The 22,556-nt window shown below is 42.1% G+C and overlaps 1 protein-coding gene across 1 annotated transcript in view; it reads left to right on the top strand.

Moving 5' to 3' along the window:
• LOC122490296 (histone H2B type 1-A) overlaps positions 1-22,556 on the top strand; it is a 348,434-nt gene that overhangs the window by 16,787 nt on the left and 309,091 nt on the right. The window lies entirely within an intron of this gene.

The following is a 22,556-nucleotide window of genomic DNA, read 5'->3' as shown; positions in this document are numbered from 1 at the left end:
TCACCAAAAAGGATACACAGATGGCAGATAAACACATGAACTATCACTTGTCAGTATCCTATGTCATTAGGGAATTTCAAATTAAAACCATAATGAGATACCACTATATACCTACTGGAATGACCAAAATCCAAAACACCGACGCCATCAATTGTGGCCAGGGGTTGGAATGACAGAAATGACCATTAATCGCCGGCTGTAGTGAAAATCTGCACAGCCACTTTGAAAGACACCGTTGCTTACAAAAGGAAATGTTAGCTTTCTGTTGGATCCAGCAAGATATACATCTATCTCCCAAACGTTTATAGCAGTTTTAGTCACAATTCAATTCAACAGGTGGCTGGAGCAATAAACTATGGTACATCCATATAAGGAAATATGATTCAGTGATAAAACAAGAAATGAGCTATCAAGCCATGAAAAGGCAGTAGGAATCCTAAAAGCATATTGCTGAGTGAAAGGAGCCAGTCTGAACAGGCAACAGACTGCAGGAGTCTAAGAACATCCTGGAAAAGGCAAAACCATAAAAACAGTAAAAAGAGCCGTGGTTGTCAGGCTTTGGCGGTGGGAGGGGGCAGGGATGAACAGACCGAACACGGGCAAGTTTTAGGACAAGGAAACCATTCTGCGTAATACTCTACAGCAGACATGTGACCTCACGCGTTTGTCAAAACCCACAGACACACAAACCTGCACGACAGAGAGTGAACCCCAATGTGAATTATGGACGTTAGTTAATAATAATATATCAATAGCGGTTCATTAATTGTAACAAATGCACCACACTCATGTAGAGGCGGAGGGGGTATACGAGATATATGCACTTTCTGCCCAATCTTTCTGTCAACCCGAAACTGCGTTTAAAAATAAAGTCTGTTTTTAAAAAATCAATTGCAAAAGATTACCCTCCTGTATAATTCAATTTATAGAAACGTTCTTGCAATGACATAGTTAAAGAAACTGAGACTATATCTGTGGCCCAAGAGTTGAGAGGGAGTGTGGGTGGCAGAGAAGTGTCTGTGCTAAAAAAGGAAACATGAGAGATCCTTGCTGTGATGGAAGTATTTTATATTTGACTATATCAATGTCAACATCGTGGTTGTGACATTGTACTGTTTTGCAAGACGTACCTTTTGGGAAAACTGAGTAAACTGTGCGTGGTATCTGTAATATTTTTTACAACGGCATGTGAACCTACAGTTATCTCAAAGTTTAATTTAAAAAATTTGTAGGATGCCGTCAAAAGAAAGGGAAATCCAGCACGAAATGTTTATATCAGAAAAGGAGAAAGTTCAGGGTGCCTGGGCCAGACTCTCGACTTCGGCTCAGGTCGTGATCCCAGGGTCATCAGATGGAGTCCCGTGTTGGCTCTGAGGTGAGTGTGGAGCCTGCTCGAGATTCTTTCTCTCCCTCTGCCCCTCCCCCATTTGCTCACGCATGTGTGTGCATGCTCTCTAAAATTTTTTTTTTAATTTTTAAAAAAAGAAAAGGAGAAAGTTCTCAAACCATTACTACAAACTTCTACATTAAGATACGGAAAAAGCAAAATAAGTTCAGTGCAAAAAGAAAGATAAGAAGATAACTCGATGAGATTAAAAACAGAAAAACAACAGCAAAACTACTGAAACAAAATGTCTTTAAAAAGGGACAATAGAGGGACACCTGGGTGGCTCCGACCTCGTGGTTTGTGAGTTTGAGCCCCGAGTTGGGCTCCGTGTTGACAGCTCAGAGCCTGGAGCCTGCTTCAGATTCTTTGTCTCCCTCTCTCTCTCTGCTCCTCCCCACTCATGCTCGGTCTGTTTCTCAAAAAAAAATAAACGTTAAAAAAATATTTTTTTAAAAAATCAATACTGTTGAGAAGCCCTATGAAGATTGATGATAAAACAGAGAAGGCACAATTTGCAAACACAAATTAGTGATTCTCAGAATGAAAACAGGGGATGTAACAGACCATTAAAATGATAAGGTAATATTACAAGCAATCACAAAACCAGAATTCATCCAAGATAAATTAGAAAAATTGAATATTTTTATATCTTTTAAAGAAACTGAAATAGTAACAAAAAACCTTCACCAAATAAAATCTGTAGACCCAGATGGTTTCACTAAAGAATTCTACCAAATGTTTAAAGAAGAAATAGCACTGATTTTACACAATTTCTTCCAGAAAATGAAAAGAAAAAATACTTTTCAACTCCATTTATGATTCCAAAATTAGCCCAATACTAAAACAATACAAAAACAGTACAAAATAAAACTACAGACCAATATCCTTTATGAACACAGAAACAATAATAGCAAATCAAGTCCAACAATGTATATAGATCAGGAATGCAAGACAGGTTCAATATTCAAAATTCAGGTCATCTACCATATTAAGAGTATAAAGAAGAAAACTATGATCATAGTAATGAATGCAGAGAAAACATCTGACAAGTCAATATCCTTCCCTGATTAAAAACTCTCAACGGACTAGGAATAGCAGAGAACTTCCTGAGTCTGAAAAAGGACGTCTACAAATATTCTACAGGTAATGTCATCCTAATGAAGAGAGACTCAGTGCTTCCCAGTAAGATCAGGAACAAGGCAAAGATGTTCATTATCACCATTACATTCAACCCCTGGGGCACCTGGGTGGCTCAGTTGGTTAAGCATGCGACTTCTACTCAGTTATGATCTCACAGTTCATGGGTTCGAGCCCCGCGTCGGGCCCTGTGCTGACAGCTCGGAGCCTGGAGCCTGCTTCGGATTCTGTGTCTCCCTCTTTCTCTGCCCCTCCCCTGCTCATGGTCTCTCTCTCTCAAAAATAAATAAACATTAAAAAAAATTATAAATTCAACCCCTGAAGTCCTTCATAGTACAATGAAGCAAGAAAAAGAGATTAAAGGCTTATGGATTTGAAAGGAAGAAATAAAACTCCCTCTATTTAAAGACGGTGTGATTGTCTATGTGGAAAATCACAAAGAATTTACAAAAAAAAAAAAAGAAAGAAAACAAAATTCCTAAAACCAATAACTGAACCAGAATATCAAACGATTTTGAAAAGAAAGAATACAGTGGGAGGAATCGCTCTCCCCAATTTCAAGACTTATTATATAATACAGTGATCAAGACTGTATAGTAATAGGAAGGGATAGATAAAACAGAACCCACAAATAGTCCTACACGGGTAGGGCCAACTACCCTAACATGGGTAGTTTCTGACAATGATGAAAAAGAAATTTAAGGGAGGAAGTATACTCTTTTCAACAAAGACCAACAGGCAAACATATGAAACTCAGCCTAAGCCTCACACCTTCTGCAAAAATTCACTTGAGACTGATGATGGTAGATTTAAAGGTAAAATGTAAAACTGTAAACCTTTTAGAAAAAAGAGGAAAATCTTCAGGATCTGGAACTATGCAAAAAGTTCTTACACATGAAACCAAAATCATCCAGAAGAGAAAAAAATTGGTAGATCTCATCAAAAGTAACGACATTTGTTTTGTGGAAAGTCCTGCAAAGAAGTTTAAAAAGAGAAGCTATGCACATAAAGAAAATATCTGCAAACTATATACATGACAAAAAGTTTGTATTTAGAATATATTAAGACTTTCTGGAGCTCTAGCTGGCTCAGTCCATAGAGCATGTGACTCTTGATCTCAGGGTAGTGAATTTAAGCTCCTCGTTATGTGTGGAGTCTATTTAAAAAAGAAAAAAAATTAGAGGATATGAACTTTTCCAAGCTCAATAGTAAAAAATCCAAATTATCCCATTAAAAAATGGGCAAAAGTCATGGAAATTAATAACCTTTAGCATTAATGACCATTAGGAAACTGCAAATTCAGATTATAAGATACCAATATATACGTATTAGGCAACTAAAATAAAAAATAGTGACAACACTGAATGCTGGCATAAATGTGGAGAAATTCCATGTCTCACACGCTGCCAGTGAGAAAATAAAATGGTATAGTCACTGGAAAATATCTTGGCAGTTTCTTAAAAAGCGAAATGTATGTTTACCATATGATCCCACACTACACTACCAAGCATTCACCCCAGAGAAATGAAAACTTACATTTACACAAAGACCTAAAAGGTCCTTTAACAGGTGAATATTAAACGGGTTGTTGTTTATCCCTACCACGGAACGCTACTGAGCAACAAAAAGGAAAAAGCGACCTATACATGCAAAAATCTGGGTACACCGCTGTGGAATTATGCACAGTCAAAATAAAGCCAATCCTAAAAGATTACAGATGATATGATTTCATGTATATATCTCAAAATAAAATTATAGCGTATAAATCAGTGCTTATTTCCAGCTGGTGTCTTTGGTGGTCATCACACAGGAAACATCCATCTGATGAAAGAACTTCCAGGTCTGCAGAAAGCCTTCGCTTCTAGTGAAACTGTCTAGCACGACCCTCGGGGAGCAGAGAGGCTCCCGCCTCCTGCCACTGCCCCATTCCCCAGGAGACTCGGCACCCACTACCCTCGCTGACCTTTAGGGCAAAGTTGCTTTGGGGTCGGGCCCAACAAACAAAACTCCTGTTGACGGTGGCGGCCCTCGCATTCCTCATCGCCTTCCCTAGAAACTCACAAAAACCTCGCAGAGAGAGAATCGACCACAGGAACGCAAGTTGCTAAGAGAGCCCCATCACTTTTGGGGACTCAGTGGAAGGCGGGTATTTACAGTCCGCGTATTCAAATGAGGATTGAAACAACCAGGTCTGATTGGACAAACGATAATAACAGACTACACACGTAAACGCAGGGCTGCTCGTTCGACTCTCTGGTTGGATAGACGCCTACCCGACCTCAGCCAATCAGAGCACCAAGCGCGCTCCATTTCCGCACCCAAAGTTGCCTGAGGATCCTTCCCTCCGTTGAGCCTTAAGTGCCCTTATTTTTCTGTTTTCTCTGTTTTTGAAGGTGGGAAGCAGGTAGGCGAGGATGACCAGAAGGAGAATGGAGCTGGCCCACGGCGTGACAGCTGCGAGGCCAACACCGTCCTGCCTGACCTGGCAGCCACCGTGCAGCCCTGTCCACCGTCCAAGAACACCAAGGACCACCACTGCAGAGGCAGGTGTAGCTGAGTCTCCAGCCAGTAAAGCCCAGCGAGGAAAATGCATTTCTGGGAAAAGGAGACCACAGCAAACCAAACACCAGAGGCTCTTTCTCAGAGCCGTGCACCCAATTTCAGAGAAAGAGCTTGATTCCCAAGAACAATACATATTTCAATAAATCAGTCCACTTAATATGTTCGCTTATAAATTAATTATATAATTATATATAAATAATTATTAATAATAAATATTTCCTGTAAATTAATCTAGGAGAATGGGTTTTACTCGAAACTTAAGACTGTCTGAATAGATTTTAATCCTGTTCTAACCCTTCTCATTACAAATATGCTCTAGGTACCCACTAAATTGATTTCAAGGCACAGCAGAACACTGCAATTTGAAAAATGCTGAGACAGGGGCACCTGGGTGGCTCAGTTGGTTAAGCTTCTGATTCTGGATTTCCACTCAGGTCACGATCTCATGGTTTGGGAGTTAGAACCCTGCGTCTGGTTCTGTGCTGACTCGGGATTCTCTCTCTCTCTCTCTCTCTCTCTCTCTCTCTCTCTCTCTCTCCCTGCCCCTCCCCTGCTCGTGTTCATACACTCTCTCTCTTTCAAAATAAATAAATAAAAAAAAAAGATAAAAGAAAAATGCTGGGACAATCGGTAGCAAAAGAGCAGTGCGATTCTCGTACTCGCCCCAGACTTACCCCCGCATTCAAAAGCTTTAAGGTAAAGACAGTTGAAGCAGAAAGTGTTCACGCAGAGTCTGAAGCCGTGTGTGACCTTCCTTAAGAGAGCGCTGGTATTAAGAAAAAAATAAAAGAAACTCTGCTTTTGCTTCGACCCCAAGCTAAGATTAGAATGCTGAGGTGGTTGAACCAAGAGGAAGGAAAATACAGAAAATTTAAGGAAACTTATTTTCTAAAAGATGGAGGGTATGAGGAGAACCCAACAGCTGGGCTCAAGGCTGGAATCCTGACACCACTCCTTACAAGTAGGTTGCTTAATCTCTCTGTGAAGCGAGGATAATGGCAGGTCTATTGCAAGAATTAACAGCATAAGTGTACGTAAAGTACTTGGAACACTGACTAACATACGGAAGTGCTATATAAACGCTCTCCAGAAGAGCACCAGAAACGGGTAAAACAGAAGTCCAGGAATCAGAAAGAATAAGGGCACAGTTTTACTTTCTGTAGACAACAGAGTAACAGAACTTTCTTGGAGAAAACTCAAGAGAGCCAGTGAAAAGCAAGATAATTTAGTGCAGTGGCAGGATACGAAATGAACACAAAAATCAATAGCAATATTTATAACTATTACCATTTAGAAGATAACCAAAAAGAAAAAGACCAAATTTTAAAAAAATGTTTATTTACTTTTGAGAGAGAGAGAGCAGGGCAGGGGCAGAGAGAGAGGGGGACAGAGGATCCAAAGCAGGCTCTGTGCTGACAGCAGAAAGCCATGAACTGTGAGATCATGATCTGAGCCGAAGTTGGACGCCCAAGCGGCTGAGCCACCCAGGCACCCCAAGACCAAATTTTTAAAAGACACAAAATAGTGCATATAAAATACTTAGGAGCAAATTTCATAAGAAATATATAGGCATACCTCAGAGACGTTTTGTGTGTCTGGTTCCACACCAGTGGGATAAAGCCAGTATCACAATAAAGCGAGTCAAATGAATGTTTTGGTTCCCCAGTGCATATAAACGCTATGCTCACACCATACTGTAGTCTATTAAGCATGCAATGGCATTATGTCTAAAAAACAATGGAGGTACCTTAATTTAAAAGCTTATTTCTTTTAAAAAAGGCTAACCATCATCTGAGCTTCCAGGGAATTATAATCAATGATCGCAATCACCATAATAAATATAATAACAAAGAAAATGTTTGAAATATCGCAAAATTACCGAAACGTGACACAGAGGCACAAAGTGAGCAAATGCTGCTATAGGAAAATGGCGCTGACAGATTCGCTCCACGCAGGGTGGCCACAAACCTTCAGTCTGTAAAGATGTGTGCCTGCGAAGTGCAGTAAAGCAAAACACAATAAAATGACCTGTCTGCATGCAAAACCCACACGGGAAAAAAACTGAAACACTCCTAAAAGACTCAAAAGTAGCTCTGAATAAATAAGACGGCATCCCAGACTTGTGGACGGAGTGACGTTAACATCCTGACAAATTCAGCTTTTCCTGTTTAACTAGATGAAAGTTCACAGGGGGAAAACAGGGCAAATGGCCCTTAAATAGGAACATAATTTCATTTACAATCAAAACAGAGGGCAAATTAAAACTATAGAGGTAAAAAAAAATTATACAGGAAAAGCCATTCCTTGCCTCTCACGTGGTCAAAAATTGTACAACACACGTAGGTGACGATGTTGGGGAGACACAGGCACACGGGCACATGTACGCCTTGCTGGTGGCAGGGTAAAGCAGTAGAACACCTATGGTGGGGACACTGAGAAAAATCTCACAAAGTCACATCTGCCTTAACCTTGGGCCCAGGAATTCTCACTTCTAAGAATGTACCCTGAAAATACAATTCCACGTATATGAGATAGCAAAAATGTACAAAGTTGTTCACATAGTTATTATAATTATATATGCTATAATGTGAAATATTATCACATAAAACACTGGAAATTATAGTTATTAGGATTTTATATTATTATAATTATATGATATCAAATATTGGAAATAATGTGAATGTCCATCATAGGGGAAACGGTGAATAATCTCCAGGACAGACTCATACTAGAGCACCTGGAAAGCCACAAAAATGAATGAGAATCATTCTTGACACTGGGATACAAGCCCCCACCGACTCCACAATTTATACACATATGGCTCTTAGCTGCCTCTGACCAGAGTCTCGTAACCCTTAGTAACTGTTAAAAAACCCTGTAAAAGTGCCTCAGGGAAAACATAAAAGCTGCCTCCCCAAAAAGTCTGGGGGGATGCTGTTCTGCCTGAGATAACAAATCTAACGTGCCACGTTTGTAAGAAAAAACAATAATAGTTTGCAGCCTGGTAACAGTCACAGGATGTAGAACGTCTGCTCTTGGACTCTAGGTATGACGTCACTACTGCAATCTGCTGGCAATGTTTCTCTCCAGGCCCCTAGATTGCAAGGACCCCCGAAGCAGAACGACTATCTCACTGCAGTCACACCAACACCAGAAAGGGAGACACCAGAATGGATAAGACGATGGAGAAAGGAAATATCTCAGCTGACCCTAATCCCTAATCAATCAGCATGATCCAAACCCCTGACCCCCTTACCCCTTACCCTGATTTTTCACCCTTTAAGCCCAGCTGCTTGTATAAGCCATCGGGCAGTTCAGGACTTTTGAGCATTAGCTCCAGTTCTCCTGGATGGCACCCTGTCAGCAAATAGCCCATCTTTCTTCACTGCCAAAGCTCAGTGTCTGCATTTATTGGCTTGCTGTGCACCAGATGGATGAACTCGCATCTGGTTTGGATCCAGCCTTCTCGTAATGATAGAGGAAAAACTCCTTGATACATGGTGAGGTGAAGAAGAAAGAAAGAAGTTAGAAAGGAAGGAAGGAAGAAAAAGAAAGAAAAAAGAAAGAAAGAAAGAAAGAAAGAAAGAAAGAAAGAAAGAAAGAAAGGAAGGAAGAGAAACTGGGTACTGAGTGCTGCCCGTGTGTAAAAAGGGGGGAAATGTGAGCCATGTTAATGGTTCAAGAAATCTGAGGGCAAATAAGCAAATTCTGAAATTAAACTGAAATGAATAAAGCTAATTGTGTATCGTATTAGTAATATGGTCACACAGAGAATAGTTGGCTGCATTCGGGTGCCTGGGTGGCTCAGTTAAGTGGACGACTCTTGATTTCGGCTCAGGTCATGATCTCAAGGTTTGTGAGATCGAGCCCCACGTCGGGTTCCGTGCGGACAGCGCAGAGCCTGCTTGGGATTCTGTCTCTCCCTCTCTCTGCCCCTCCCCGACTTGCTCTCTCTCTGAAAATAAGTAAATAAACTTAGAAAGTAAATAAATACAGTAGGCTCCGTGTCCAGCGCAGAGTCCAACGTGAGGCCTGAACTCACGACCCTGGGATCAAGACCTGAGCTATGATCAAGACTCCGAGGCTCAACCGACTGAGCCCCCCAGGGGCCCCAAGAATACATTATTTCTAATGACTTCTGAATATAATTCTTTGATGATACATTCTTAGTCAGATGCCTTCTATTTCCACCAGAAACTTAAACCAACGAACAAACCCAGATTTTATAAACCATAAAAAAATACAGTAACTTCTATGGCATGCTATGAGCTAACATTACTCTGATCAAAACGAGACAAACGTAGCACAGGAAAACTCGAAAGCACGCTCAAATACTAGAGTACATGCAGAAGTCCCAAAACAGAATCATATAAAAATGAACCAAGTGCATTATTAAGGAAACATACACCAGGAAGTACACGGTGTAGCCTCGGAACATCAGTATGGTTAAGGACTTAAAATGTCATCCACCCACTCATCAAACAAGAGTTACTGAGCATGCCCATGTGACAGACACTGCGCCTGGCCCTGGGAAATCAGTGGCAAACCAGACCACCTTTTAAGGAGCTTATGGATAGGGGAGTGAACAGATAAACGAAGCAGATAATTTCATGTAATCGGTAGGTCTTAAAAAAGCTTTTGCTGCAGCAGACATATGTACAGAAGTCTATGAGAGCTACTGGGTTGACTTCTCCAAGGAGAAGACTATGAGAGCCGAGCCTGGATGAGGGAGTCACTAAATGCCATGCAGAGAAAAGGCCAAGGTCCAGTGAGGGAGACAGGGGAGCCCCACCCAAGGCACGGAGGAGTCACCTTTGCGGCCTAATCCCTACAACTTGTCACCGCAGAGCCAGTGTTGTGCTACCCGTGAGGCCCAATGGTTACATTTTTGGAGATTCTCCAAGCTTGTTGTCCAGCAGCACCATTATTGAAAAATTAAATTACATAAAGTTGCAATTAAGTAAATTAAATTTATAACAGATGGAGATCCTCACCACTTCCCGATTATTTGCCAACATTGACTATCGTCTGTGCTCCTGAGGCTATTTTCACCAACCGCATGTGAATGACAGAGGGCCATTTAACGGCAGGATGCTGCGCACAACTTCCCAACTCTGATTTCAGAGATGGGCCGGTAGCTAGAAATCGGCCTGGTGGGATTTTTACACCATGGAAATCAACGGCTGCTGTAAATCAGGACTTTACTTATTGTTTTGTTGACTCTTCAAATTTAAGGTTTTGTTGATCATCTAGAACATCGTGTAGAAAATGTGGATTAAATGTAAAAGTGGGATACGTCTGTAGCCACTGCATCAGCCATGTATCCATAGACACGGGTAAATAACCCAAAGTAGTTAACAAATATTCTTCCAGTATCTGATTGCGCAAGGTAGTCGCTCACGTCATTGCCATCTGAGCAATATTCCGACACCCATTTGTCTGATTCGGTGAAATTTTAAAAAAAGAAATAAAAGAAAATAACCAACATTTATGCCAGCTCTAAACTCATTGGTCAGTGGTGTGTGTGACTTCTTGTCATGGAAATGGATGGCAACCAAGCAGTTAAGCAGTTATTTGCAGTTTGATTTTGTGACACTGCTGTTGGCAATAAAATTATAACAATGGCTATAATTTTATAAAAATTACAAAAATTGCTATTTTGCAAGAAATAGCAATTCATTTGAAGTTTTAGGTCTAACCTGAATTTCCAAGAAGCATTTTAACTTAAAATTTATGGGGCGCCTGGGTGGCGCAGTCGGTTAAGCGTCCGACTTCAGCCAGGTCACGATCTCGCGGTCCGTGAGTTCGAGCCCCGCGTCGGGCTCTGGGCTGATGGCTCAGAGCCTGGATCATGTTTCCGATTCTGTGTCTCCCTCTCTCTCTGCCCCTCCCCCGTTCATGCTCTGTCTCTCTCTGTCCCAAAAATAAATAAACGTTAAAAAAAAAATTAAAAAAAAATTTATTTCTACAACTCTATAAAGAAATATTTAACAGAAATTTTTACATCAACCTTCAAGCAGTATCATGTTTTATACACCATTTGTACATATATACGTACGTACATATATGTGTGCTTATTTTTCTCTCAGTCAGTCTTTAAATATTTACCAGCACATCTCTGTCTCTAAACTAGGAAACTGAGTAAAGGAAACCTCATTTAAAAATGGAGTCAAGACCAGAAAGGAGCGGAAGAAACCTACTTTACTATTCCAGCGGGAGGAAGGCAAACTTTCTTCTTGCCCAGCAACAAGCTCAGCCAATAAGAAAATGCCACAACTCAGCCAATGAGAAACTGTCACCACCCTGAACCCTCACTTTCCTCCATTGGGCTTTTCTTTAAAGCAGCCCCTCCCGACTTCCTCCTTTTCTCTACACAGTAATACTCCTCTCCTTTGATCTCTGGACTTGCCTATGGTTTGCCACAGCTTGTGTGTCCCAAATTGCAAATCCTCTGCTATTCCCAAATAAACCCATTTTTCTGGTAAAATTACTGGCTGTTTTTACTTTTCATGTTGACAAAACCATACATCTGAGAGACGCCCCTGAGTATACATGCACAGAGGACAGGGAGAAGCAAAAAAAAAAAAAACAAAAAACAAAAACCAAAAACCTTTTAACACTCACTTGTTCTTTGTCTTCAAATCCTAACATGTTTCCTGAGGGGAAGAGGGATTATGGGAAGAACTTCTTTTCCCTGTACTAGAGAAAACAGAGAGGAAACAAAACCTACTCGTTATTCCCATTATAGTCTTCCCTAAGTTGAAGGCTTTCTCCCAGGCTCTAGATCCTTGTATCTCAGACTGATGGAGTATCAATCATCTAAGTAGCCAAAACAGATGATATGGCCTCTTTTCAGAGAGGACTGACTTGGTGCTCACAATACTCTGATCATGCAGCTGAAACCTCTTAAAGACCAAAACGCATGGGCCCCAAGGGGGCATTTATTAGTTTTTCTCCTTAGAGATCTTCCTTTACTTGAAAAACTTTCTCCCACATTCCTTCCAGTTAACGAGTCCTCAGAGGCTTTCTAGAAACAGTGCATTGCACAAGATGGCTTCGGAAGTGCTAAAAGACTTGCCTGGAAATAAAAATCGCGTGTTTGACTTTAAGACAGAGGTGAGGGCTCACAAGCTTATTTTGCAACCCTAATAATAAGTGGAATTAATCATAATCAACTTGGAGAACTCAGATGTTTATGACATCACTTGTAATGGTTTGCCACAGCTTGTGTGTCCCAAATTGTAAATAATAAATTCAGCAAAAAGATGCATCGTGTCTTACCAAGGAACTGTGTGATTCAGAGCCACTATCAACAAGGAAGACATAATTAATCACAGCCCTTATTTTGGAAACTTAGTTTTTTTGAAAACACTTTGGTTTCTGATGATCTTTAAGCGGCGTATCATAGGACTGCCTCCTAGGGTTCCTTCCCAGAACACAAGGATGATTCCATACTGGTACGTCCATAAAGGTGATTCGCCAAATTAGTCAGTCAACCCTGCTACAGTACCATATTCGTAACAATGGTTACTAAAAACACATTTGAAGATGCTTGCTGTAGGTACTGTAAAGTTAAAAATCCTTAGTAAACTGAGGACGATGGGATACATTCCAAAAATTGTTGAGTGAACAGTAACAACAACAAAAAAAGCCCAGCATCATATGTTCAATAGTGAACTGATAGTTTTATCGTCATTAGTGTCAAAAGCCTGCAAGAGACAGTCCTTGTCACCACCATACGTCTTGTTGTGGACTATTAGACAAAACCACCAGGCACAGCATTTAACCATGGTCAACTCTAAGACAGTATCGTCCTTTCCCATGACTTCATTGCTTACCTGGTATGGTGGCCAGCTTCCAAGATGGTGGCACTCCTTTGGCAATCAGGTCGTAATAGACAATGATGCCTGTTTCAGTCACAAAGCATCAGAACATAGCAGCTCACTGACTCCCAGCAAGAGACTGCCCATAAAAGGAGGTATTTTCATTTATCACCATTTTCATTGATAAATTCACAGTCCTCTAAAAATAATCTTTGATGTGAAGGACAAGGGCCTCCCCAAGCAGTTCACTGAGAACATCACCAAAGAGTTAGTCCTGATGCCCATGGCTACAGAGGATGCGCATAGGAGGTGAGCCACTTACCATCTCCTATGGGCGGGCAGAGCAGCTGACCCAGCAGGGTCTTGGGCAGCACTGTCATCTTTTCGGTCAGGGCATCCATGGAGCTATCCTAGGGTAACGGAGCGAAGTCCAGGTGTTCTGCCACCATGACAACAATGTAGTGCTTGAGAAAGAAAAATAAAGATGTAGCTAGTCATGGCTGGGCGGGGAGACCTTATTTTAGGGCATTTCTTTCAACGATGTAAGGAGCTGGGCTTACATGGTGATGGGATTAGCAGCAATGGAAGGAGGCACGTAAACTTTCAGCCTGAGGTTTTCAGGCATGAGTTTCAGCTCAAGTGCCCGATGGCGGAGGACCCCAAGGACACGGCAATGTCCCCTCACCTCCAAGCCGTGTAATTTCTCCAAGTATCTTCTAGTCAGGAGTGTCCTTCCAAGAAACAGTATATGCTAACCTGGGGAAATGTATAATAGGGGACTTATAACACCAAACCAAAAGATTGCCTTTCAATTCATCACCAATACTATTGAGAACCTAGACCTAGTCCTTATTCCCGTTTTATTCATCATTCTTCTCCATAAAAATGAATTTCGTTCTGGCCCGTGGCTCTTGAGACAGCGGTCAAACGAGTTATATGACTGATTTGCTCTGGGTAAATATTAGAATGTAACAACTTTGTCTTGTCATTTTGATACATTAGTCATCAATTTTCACATCAACAAGCTTGTATTTAAATGGCCTTAGATTTGTGTAGGTAAAATGTACTTTCTTCCCATCGAGAAAATAAACATAAAAGATTAGTGACTTGAAGAGAAGCCAAAGCATAGACAAAGCAAGACCCCACAAGTGGTTAAGAGGTGTAATGAAATCAGAGGTACTGTGTAGTGTGGTCACGCTTGGTCCTACGACTCACGTGGATGTAAAATCACATTCATATAATATACGCCACATAACTGATACTTTTCCTTAATGAGATTTCATCTTTTGTGCTTTCAAAAAGAATCCATTTTATTAAAAATTTGAGGGGCGCCTGGGTGGCGCAGTCGGTTAAGCGTCCGACTTCAGCCAGGTCACGATCTCGCGGTCCGCGAGTTCGAGCCCCGCGTCGGGCTCTGGGCTGATGGCTCGGAGCCTGGAGCCTGTTTCCGATTCTGTGTCTCCCTCTCTCTCTGCCCCTCCCCTGTTCATGCTCTGTCTCTCTCTGTCCCCCCAAAAAAAAACATTGAAAAAAAAATTGAAATTGGCTTTACTTAAAATAAACTCACATGACAGTAGTTTCTCTGACATAATCTCACTTGAGAGGGGAGTGACTAGGGAGCAGAGTAGTAGAGGCAGGACTGATATGTAAGATGGGCAGGTGCAAAGACTTCCCAATTCTTCTCTTAGAACGAACATTTGAGGAAACTCCATACCATTTTTGCACCAGTCTGCATTCCCACTGAGAGTACAAGAGTTAAAAGTAGAACTACCCTACGATCCAGCAATGGCACCACTAGGTATTTACCCAAAAAATACAAAATACTAATTCGAAGGGATACATGTACCCTGATGTTTACAGCACCATTACCTACAACAGCCAAATTATGGAAATGGTCCAAGTGTCCATCAACTGATGAATGGATAAAGAAGATGGAACACAGGGGTGCCCGAGTGGCTCAATCAATGAAGTGCCTGACTTCGGCTCAGGTCATGATCTCACGGTGTGTGAGTTTGAGCCCTGAGTCAGGTTCTGCACTGACAGTGGGGAGTCTGTTTGGGATGCTCTCTTTCTCCCTCTCTTTCCCCCCTCCCCAACTCATGCTTTCTCTCTCTCTCAAAATAAACAAACTTAAGGAAGATGTGGCATATATATACAATGGAATACTACTCAACCATAAAAAAGAATGAAATCTTGCCATTTGCAACAATGTGGATGGGGCTAGAGAGAAATAAATCAGAGAAAGACAAATACTGTATGATCTCACTCATAAACACCGTATGATCTCACTCATATGTGGAATTTCAGCAACAAAACAAACGAGCATAGGGACACAAAGAGAAAGGAGAACCAAGAACTACACTACAGAGAACAAACCGATGGGCACCAGAGGGGCGGTGGGAGGGGCACAGGGGAGACAGGTGATGGGGATTAAGGACAGCACTTGTGGGGACTGGGTGTTGTATGTATGTAAGTGTTGAATCACTAAATTGGACACCCGAAACCAATCTTCCAGGTACATTAACTAGAATTTAAATGAAAACTTAAACAAAAAAGAACTAACATTTGGTGGAAAGATATTCATACATTTGGGGGTGGTTTTACTTTAACAAATTATTTCTGAAAATATGTGTTCATCTTTTTCACACCAGTGCTACAGTTCCTCAGAAGAGCCTTCCTCTCTTCACACGTCATTTTACATCTTAAGTCACACACAAATACATTATTTATTCCACTGCCTTCCAATCCAATGTCCTAAAGCCCACTGCTCAAGGAAGGGGAGCTGTAGTTTTCAATACAAAGCACTTTAATATTGACTTGATGGTAATTAGTCTGCTTTTTCCAGAAAACAAACTGGATATATATGTATAATGTACATAATTTACATGGAAATTTCAAATAGGAGTAGACCGCAAAAATTGTAGTCCAATAGCGCCATGATCAAATATTCCCTTCCCAACCCTCTCATTCACTTTTCATGTTACTTTATTAACTGGTTACTATTAAATTTAAAAACATAAATTTAAAAAAACATACATTTTGACATAGATTTTGCTTTCATATTAAATAACATTTGTGCTAAAAAAAAAAAAATCCCAAGACCCAAAACAGTGTTAAATTCAAAATTTGCTCAAAGGGCATATGTACCTACTTATTACTTATTTTACCTGAAGAAAACAGTGCTTAGTAAAACAAGACTAACAGTATTCTTAACATAAGCCAAATATATCTCAACCTAAAGTCCAATATCATGTTTGATGATGAAATATCATACTATTTCCAGGAGTGTGTGTGTGTGTGTGTGTGTGTGTGTGTGTGTACTAGCTATGGGTGTTTTTTTTTTTTCCCCTCCTCAAAAAGGCAGAAAAGTTCTGGAAAATATGGAGAGAAAGTTGAATCACAGATAAATTACACAAAAAAAATATGTTTCATTTTTATTTAAGTAGAAAATATACGAGTATGGTCAAACCTAATAAGGAACAAGCTCAAAAGTGATCAGTATTGATCAATGTATTTCCTACATTAAAGGTTAGATGTCACCTCTGGGAGAACATTAAATAATGAGCATGTCAGGCCAAACTATGATCCAAATGGCTCCATATTCAGTAATAGGCACAAAGCCAAGTCTATGGTTCTAACAGTCATCAATCAGGAGAGGCAAACCACACAGCGAACTGAGTGAGGAAAGCTTAGTAGGAAGAATCATGAACTCAAAGGACTGCAGACAGGAGGAGGTGGCTGGACGGAAGAAAACTCTAAGTGACAGGAAGAGCAGAGGTTAGGGGCAGCTGCTGCTCCCCCCGCCCCCCACCGCCTCCCGCTGAACAGGCACCAAGGACAGAGACCCAGACCTTAGTAGCAGGGTGGGCTGGGAGTTGCAGACGGCTGTGCCCTGGAGGGAGCCAAGTTCAGGTGTCGAGGGGCTGCAGAGGTGGCCCTGGAGCCTGTGGTGGGCACCCACATCCAGCAAGCAAATGCTTTTCTTCCAACAACGTCCCTCTAGGGCCATCTGAGAACACTTCAGTGCCAGCTAACAAAGGCCTAATATTCAGTAAAGGCCAAGTCCATTTCCCGGGAGCAGGCCAAAGGGGATATTTTTGCTAAAACACAGGGCACAGCTGGCCCCTCTGAAAAAGTGTGGAGAAGCCCCAGGACATTCCTGACATCACCTCCAGGCTCTCTCTCTCCAAGCCTTGCCTGGAAGGACCCGAGGAGGTGCCCCCGGGCCGTTGTTACCTTCCTGCCCTTTCCCTCAAGTTGCTCAGAACCGAACATTAACTCAAGCAGGTTCACTTCCCAGGCCATTCTACAAAGAAGAAATAGAAGCAAGCTCTAACACCCGTCCCGCTGGAAACTAAGCTCCTTTCCTCCGTCCATCCAAATCCCCACCATTACTCGGTCGGCCAGGTGAGCAGCCGGATGGAAAAGGAAGGACGCCAGCAATAAGAGGGCTGCAACGTAGTTTCTTTCTGATTATATTCATCAGCTCAATTGAGTATGCCCGTAACTCTCAATTATTGTTTACCGACATAAAACTTCAGGTCCCACTAAAGAGTGTCTTCTTCTAATTGCTGTCACACAGAGCCAGGACCTGCACAGTAGGCCACAGCTGCTCTGGGGGCCAAACTCGAAAAAATAAATCTGTTCATCTGCTCAGACAAAAAGCTTTTCTCTCTTGGCCCATATTCTAGATGGTCACAACAAAACAAACAAACAAAAAACCCCAAAATACTTCCCAATAAAATTAATAACCACAGGCTCTACATCCTTTAGTTTTCGATTCACATATACGCTATTTACACAGTACAAGAAGACCAAGGTCATAAAATGTACATACAAGTGGCCTTGCTATTTAGCAGAAGCAAACAGGAAGTCTGCTCGTGGTCAAAAAGAAATAAACATTAAAAAGCTTTTTTAATGAAAAAGAAAGTACCCAAATTAAGAAAACAGAAATGTGGGCAAAAGGCAGAGGGGGCAAATAAAACTCCATAAAGGTGAATTTAGTACCAGATTAGACACTGCTCAATTCTTGAACTGTAAGGAACGGCTTAAACAAATAGAATTTTGTTTTTTCCAGCTTCTAGGTGGCCCCAAACTCGTAGACTAGTTCCATGAAGCCAGAAGGAAACGGGCTTTTTCGATTTTTCCGTTCTACTTATGTGCGCACAGATATCTGCTGCCTTTCTTGGAGGAAGGGTTGTACCTCTCTGCCACACGCTGTCCAGCCGGTTCACGGGACTTGCCTTGATCAATGCAGTCGAGGCAGAAATAACATGTAATTTCTAGCTGTCAAGTTTTCCCGCATACTCTCTCCTTCCTCTGCCATGAGACTGGCAGTATTTCCCACGGGGGGCTGCCCATCAGCCTGGCATGAAGATAATGGGGCCAGGGGATGCTGGCAGTCTACACGTGCTACACGTGCAACGTGAAAAGGAAATAAAACACCCCAGATGGAGGTTTCACTTGGCCCACCGCGGCTTAACCACACTCCCGATCAATGCAGAAATTAGCGCAGAGCAGAGGGTGTTACCACACACTGAAAGCAAAACAAAGCCAAGACGACACAATTTTTGCCATTGGCTCCAGGGATGGGACGGGGACAAAAAGAGACTGTTATTACGGTTTGAAAGGACAGGTGTCCCTAATTTGCACAATGCTTTCCCTACGATAACTTACAGCTAATTCCCCTATCGACCTTACTAGTTTTGGTGAAGTTTTTGGCAAAATAAACGTACATCATGTGATGTGCTACTGACTACATTTGACAAAGTACTACCAAAAGTGGGGGGGGGGGGAGACAGAATCAAAAGTAATTGGCTGGTTTACAAACAGGAATGAAAGAAATTGAGAGAAACTAAAAATTCTAGGCTTCCTGAAGAAGCGACTTCTTCCCAGCACCAACAGTTAAAGGGAAAATCGAGAAATGATTTCAACAAGAAAGCTCTTTTTAGGCTCAGTCGTGGGCAAATACCAGATCAAGGTGCGACCACCTCACTGTTACAACCGTCTCTCAATGGTCTGAGATAATGTCCTGTGAAACACTTTAGTTAACGAAATGGCTCAAGAAAATGAAATTAAAGTGATGGCTTTCCTACTGAAGCCTGATAGGCTCAATGTATCCAAAATCCAGAGGTGGGAAGGGTAGGGAAGGAGGAGAAAGAGAGAGACTGAGAATGAACTCTCAAGAGGAGAGGTGGGTGTGGCTACTGATACACGTAAGCAAACAGATAAGAAGGTGATGAACATCCTGAGTTGTGTAATACCGGAGAGCTACCAATCTGAATAAAAGAGGCTACAGGAGGCTGTGACTCATCAAAGGTTCAAAGGTCACTTGGGGTCCTCCCACTTTTTGTACTGTCAGAGGTCGGCCAAGAAATCTGCTTGGTTTGCAAGGACTCTTCAAATGTGGCCAAAGCGGATGGCAGAGAGGGAAGATGCCCCCAGAGGGTGGAGCCATGAGCCTTGAAGAAAGTTCTGAGGGCACTGCCGTACTCACCATGGGGTGCAGGACCCCCTTCGGAGACTCCTGTCCGTCTCCTGTGTGATTTCTGATTTCAGTAGCACCTACTGTGTGTTCCCCTATTAGCCGTTGCCTTGTCTGTGTTCTAGCCTCACACACTGGGTGTGTGTAGGGAAGACATCTTGTTAATACATGGGTTTCTGGAACAAGAGAGGTCACGTTCCAACTGATGAGATAATGCCATGAAAACACTGACCGTCAGGCCTGGTGCTCTGGTTCACTGGGACTTGAGAGCTGGCTATCAAGCTGGCTATGTTTTGTGTGCAGAAGGGAGCATTAACGGAAGACAGTTTAACAGAAGCCTAGACTGTGTTAAACTGTATTAGTGTTCAAAAACATTCCCTGGAGGGACGCCTGGGTGGCTCAGGTGGTTGCATGTCTGACTCTTCAGTTCAGCTCAGGTCATGATCCTGCAGTCCTGAGATCGAGTCCCATATGGAGCCCATGTTCAGTGTGGAGCCTGCTTGGGATTCTCTCTCTCTCTCTCTCTCTCTCTCTCTCTCTCTCTCAATCTCTCTCTCTCAAAAAGAAAGAAAGAAAGAAAGAAAGAAAGAAAGAAAGAAAGAAAGAAAGAAAGAAAGAAAAAGAAAGAAAGAAAGAAAGAAAGAAAGAAAGAAGAAAGAAAGAAAGAAAGAAAGAAAGTTTGAAAGAAAGAAAAAGAAAGAAAGAAAGAAAAATTTCCCTGGCCGTCCTTTGGGACGAGTTATACTTCTCTATCTCTGTTCTGTCGGTTTTGGCCATAGGACTTGTTTTTCCCCAAGAAATTTGAGTGGAATTGACATCTAGGCAAAACTTTTAATCCAGCACCCCGGTCACCATGATTTCTCTTTTGGTACTGCCATGAGACCATCCATGTTCCAGACAACGCCTCATTCATCAGATGGGTCCTAGAGTTATGGTAACATGATGCACAGCTACAGCCAACACACAATGGACATGAATTGCAAACATCACATCAGCCTTTGTTGTTAAAAGCAGCTGAGGGGCGCCTGGGTGGCGCAGTCGGTTAAGCGTCCGACTTCAGCCAGGTCACAATCTTGTGGTCCGTGAGTTCGAGCCCCGCGTCGGGCTCTGGGCTGATGGCTCAGAGCCTGGAGCCTGTTTCCGATTCTGTGTCTCCCTCTCTCTCTGCCCCTCCCCCGTTCATGCTCTGTCTCTCTCTGTCCCAAAAATAAATAAAAAATGTTGAAAAAAAATTAAAAAAAAAAAGCAGCTGAGATTTGGGGGTCATTTCATACCTCATTCTAATCCAGCTTGTGGTCTTCCCATAGGGCTACACCTCCAGAGCTCACATCTACAGCCAAGACAGGAAAAGAAGGGGAAAAAAAAAAAGATGAGGCACAGGCTTGCTTTTTTAATCCATCAATGGCCAGAAATGTGTATTTCCAAGGAAAGCACAAAGAGGAGGATTTTGTTTTTATAGCCATTAACAGTAGAAAGCTAGGACACAGAAATTAGAAACTCTACTTGTAAGTAGTAATCTTTCTTTTTCCTTCTTTCTTTTTTCTTTCTTTCTTTCTTTCTTTTTCTTTCTTTCTTTCTTTCTTTCTTTCTTCCTTCCTTCCTTCCTTTCTTTCAAAATTTATTTATTTTGAGAAAAAGAAGGGGGAGGGGCAGAGAGGGAGAGAGAGAGAATCCCATACTGACAGTGCGGAGCCAGACATGGGGCTTGAACTCAGGACCTGTGAGATCATGACCTGAGCTGAAATCAAGAGGTGGACGCTTAACCAGCTGAGCCACCCAGGTGCCCCTAAGTAGTAATTTTTGTAATTTATTAGAAGTAAAAGTAATTTAAGCAAAATTCTATGCTCAAATCTAGTCTTCTCCAACCCTCGTGCTACTATTCACTTTCCAGAGTTCTCGACCAACTTTTCCAGGCATCCTGCCCATATCACAGAAATACATTCCTGGTTTTTGAACCTACTTCTTTAGATTTGTGTTTGGAGTTGTTTTCTTCAAACTTTTTTTTTTTTCTTTTAATAATCTTTTGGGATTACTATCCAAACATCACATTAGAGGTTTCTTAGAAGAAATATTTTCAAGTGTTTTATGTTTTCAGTAACATCATAAAACACGTGAAATCAACTTGGGGATTTCAGCATTTTGGAAGGAGGAACTATAAGTGCAAAGGCCCTGAGGCAGGAAGGAGCTCCCTGGGGAAGGCAGAGGGAGAGGGGATGGAACGGAGGTCAGCAAGTGACCTGATAAGTGACACCTGCAAGAGACTGAATTTGGCCCATTTTGTCTTAATTTCACGGAGAAAACTCTGGCAAACTTTAAACCAGTAAGTAGTGTTATCACATTTACATTTTCAACGTTATGCCTGCTGCGTGGAGATGCACTAAAAGAGAGGAGAAGCTGTGGGCCAGGTAAGAGTCTGTTCTACTTACTCGGAAGACAGGCGATTGCATGAGAAACGGAGGAAACGACTAGTGATGGTATTTGGAAAACGTCTGAAGGTAGAGCCCACGGAACATGCTGGTGGAGTGAATGCTCACTACCGAGGGGAAGAGCAGACTAATTAAGAAAGACTCTGAGGTTTGGGGCAAGATTAGGTGGGAAAATGGTAATGCCCCCCCCCCCCCCGGGTAGGGGGAGATGGAGAGGGTTCCGGAGTCATTCTTGTGGTCATGCTAAGACCGAGGCACCTCCTGGATACTCAAGGAGAGATGAAGGCAGCTGAAGAGGTCAAGTTCTGAGCTGAGGGAAGAGGTCAGAGGAAGGGCATGTAAGAAAGGAGACCGGGCTCATCTCGGGAGTGAGCCTGAACACAGAAGAAATTCAAGGACGCCAGCCTGGGCACACCAACAAGGGAGGTTAGAGAAAACATGAGAACCTGCTAAAAAGATTCAGGAGCAGCAACCAATGAGGCACAAGGAAAATCAGGTCCGGCTCACCGGTGACAATCAAGTGAAACAATCCAGGCGAGAAGCAGGTGAGGAAAGCTGTCGGGCTTATCAGACAAAACCTAGGAACTGGACACTGGATCTGCCAGCATGGAAGTCACTGATGGCTTCACCAAGGGCTTTCTCATCTCGAGTGGGCTCGAGAATGAACTGGACACAAGGGAACAGAACACAGGTCTGGGCGCAGCTTCTGAGATGTTCTGCTACCAAAGGGAGCGGAA

This window comes from Prionailurus bengalensis, chromosome B2, assembly GCF_016509475.1.
Source record: "Prionailurus bengalensis isolate Pbe53 chromosome B2, Fcat_Pben_1.1_paternal_pri, whole genome shotgun sequence".
Taxonomy (NCBI): domain Eukaryota; kingdom Metazoa; phylum Chordata; class Mammalia; order Carnivora; family Felidae; genus Prionailurus; species Prionailurus bengalensis.
Note: the sequence above shows the minus strand (reverse complement) of the source record. Positions and strands in the feature narration are given on the sequence as shown.